Source organism: Rhamphochromis longiceps, linkage group LG1 (assembly GCF_057381845.1).
Source record: "Rhamphochromis longiceps isolate RC_006_pf linkage group LG1, R_longiceps_female_GT1.1, whole genome shotgun sequence".
NCBI lineage: Eukaryota > Metazoa > Chordata > Actinopteri > Cichliformes > Cichlidae > Rhamphochromis > Rhamphochromis longiceps.
The window spans coordinates 10,684,549-10,688,000 of NC_140557.1; positions in this window are offsets into that span (position 1 = coordinate 10,684,549).

Sequence of the window (3,452 nt, forward strand, 5' to 3'; positions counted from 1 at the left end):
AAAGCAAACACAAAAAATAAACAACCAGCTACAATTTTTATTCAGTGCGTCAGTCCTATTTTCAGCATTTATATGTTGCAATCTTTTCTAGATCCAGAAATACAAGTTTATCTCAATATGTTCATTCTCAACACTGATAACTTTTCTCTTCACAAACATCGTTTTCATTCAGAGAAAATATGAAAAAGGGACATAATCCTTTGGTATAGCTATTTATAAAAAAAAAAATGTTTGTGTCACTAACTGAGCTCAAATCGACTTTCTGATCCCTCATCTATTCACAATGGCCTTCTGTTTATTCAAAAAGTTTAATCTGCTAAACCAAAAACTATGTTAAGTAAATAAAAACTTATTTTTGTGGCCAAATCTACAGGTTACTTTAAAACAAAAGGATAATGATCTTTAGCACAGGCTTATCAAACACTTTTGGCTAGCTGTTACTGGATCTATAAGGTTGGCCTTGACATACATACAAATGTGCAAACAACGTAAAAAACTAAAATACAAGCATGCAGACATCCATTTACATGCACACGTATAATTATGCATTCATTCCTCCACGGTATCAGCGCTACAGTGTATAGATCTATTGACAGAGGCATGCCATATCAATGACACCTTCAATCTTTTCAGGCCCCTCTCCCTGAAAGCCTCTGTTGCGACACAATCATTACAAATTGATTGCAAAATAGCTAACAATCATGATTAAATCATTAAATTCTTGTCTACGCTTCAGAGAATGGGAAGAAAATTAACTTCCCACCAACCTCATTTTTTTTCTGAACACGAAATAATGATTTTCTGCCAGTCTAATTACAAAGCCAACATCTGATCAAGCCCGCATCCAGAGGGGATTATCACATGCACTAGTATTAGACCTCATTACCAGCCTGAGTGCAGAATTATTACATCTTGTAATTGGATGGTGAGATTTATATACAGATCAGGCCGGTTTCTGTAAGATTGTAATTACAGGCTTCATTGGTTAGCTACTTATCACTCAGCAGTGGAGTGCAGGAAATCAGCACGTGGAAGAGCATTTCATTAACCCTTCACCCTGTTGGGGGGGACCCTGTACCTTCCACGCCTGTTTTAGGAACAACAGCATCATTCACACACAAAATAATTTATCACCTCCTCTTTTGGGCCATACCTTAGTTTCATTAGACAATTAGAATAAACTATCCATTTTTATTGTTGACTGGGTCCTATTTTCTAATTACCCAAGATAAGCATGTAGACTATGCCCTAAACAGAGGCTTCATAAAAAACCTTGCTGGCTGGGTAGGTGGCTAGGGTTAACAGGCTAAAGGCTCATTACACTGCAGTTATGGAGTAGTGTGTGTGTGCATAGAAGATTTGATGTATCCATCCGGTTGGGCTCCCCCATGTATACTGCTAAGAGAAGCACACTATCTTCCCTTCTCTATGCTGACTTTAAATCATGTAAATTATTAAACACACTTTCTCCCAGTTTTTCTCAAGAAGGGCCTTAATTAATGGACGAGGATGCTTGTTAAACACCTTACTTTCCATGGCACAATTCTGCCAAGTGTGATTAGACAGGGCTAGCATGCTCCACTTCATCAGCAGACCAAAAAAGAAAAGAAAAGAAAGATTAAAAAAAAAAAAAGATAGAGGCCACCATCATCATTCCTCATCACAACTCAAGCATTGGCTGCTCTACATACGAAGAGGTCACTCACGAAAACGCAATGTAAATTTGCTCTGACAATGTCAAGCTCTAGCACCTTTTACACATTTTAATAAATTGAAAAACAGACTCGGGCAAATCTTGGGGTAAATGAAATGAAAAATGACAGAGGGAGGAAAAGAGAAATGTGTGTTGTAATGTGAAGCCGATGAAACACAACTCATTTGCTGTTTGCCATCTTGCAACTCAGCAAGAAATCCCTTGATCCACGTGTCATGGTGACACTGGTGGAAAGAAAAGAAAAGAAAGCATCAGCACCTCATCACAGTTAACACCCATACAACTTACTTTCTCTCTACATATCACAGAGCCCTCCCCTGTAACAATCAATACAGGCCTATATTTTATGAGACAAGGAGTTAACTTGTTCAATTATGCCACAGACAGCTCTATTCTTTTGTAACAAGTAATCTGGGTAGTGAAATCAATACTGACAGGCTCACGGCACGCTAGCTAATTTCATATTACCTCCAGCCAATGGCAGAGCAGCTCATAATGGAGCTGTAGTTCCACTTCATTATAAGAAAGGAGGGGGATCAATACTAGCACAGACACACACATGCCTACGTTAACACGCACATACACACACACACACACACAAGCAAAAGGTCTGATTTTCCACACAAAGACTAACACATATGGGTAATAGAAGGCAACTCTGCTACATCGAAGCCCCCAAGAGACTACACAAAGCTGTCTCATGCAGGACAGATGAAGCAGGTGTAGGATAGAGGTCCAGGGTTGTAACCCTCAAAAATAAATTACAGTTCCAATCCTAAACAAACATGAGCACACAATCTCAAGTACTCACAAACACAAATCTGGGTTTTGTTTTGTTTTTTTAAGACAGACAATCAAAAGGAATCATCCTAGCTTTGAATCACTGATCTTCTACAAGGCACACATGCACAGCTTCTTGGCACCAAAGTCAAAATCTGATTAAAAGGTTGTCTACCCAAAGAGAAAAGGTAAAAGAAAAGAGAAATAAAGCAAAAAAGTAAATGGAGAATAACCTTCAGATGCCTACTGAAGTCTTTGACCTTTTCAGCTAATTAAAAATTAAAGCCAATATTCATTTACTACATATATATACAGATATACACACACACAGAAGATGGTGTCAACTGTACAATCACTTGACTCATCCATCTCTTTCCAAGAAAAATAAGACAGTGTAGATTAAGATAGGCTTTTCGGAGAAAGAAGGGAGATGTAAAGCCTTTGACAATTACTAAGCACACATGGCACAGGGTGACAATTCTTCCTGGTAAACAAACTAAATACTCATTAGACTTAAGTCTGACATTTCCTTTTTCATAACTTCCTATTATACTATTTGGATTTATTGCACTCATTAATAATCTTTAACAGGTTATGCTACAAACACCATGACAGCAATATCGTTTAGCTTTAGTACAGGGCACATGCAGAAAGAACAGCTCTAGGAGTATGCATCTCAACTGTGTTATGCGAGAATCCAATTAAATGCATTTTAATCTAAATATCCCTGAATGTGCTTTATTGTTCTCTTTGCCACTATTCCATATGGAGCACCGGTTATCAAATAGACAGGGTTTATGAGACGAGCAGAGTTGTGCAACACTGGGGCTCAGTCCTCACCCATTAACAGACTGGCAATGTCTCAGCAATAGGGGGCACAGGCCTGTCTTTTGGTGAGAATGCATTAAAGGCTGAGCTACTCACTGGAGATATGCAACATTTATTAACAATTAGGTGT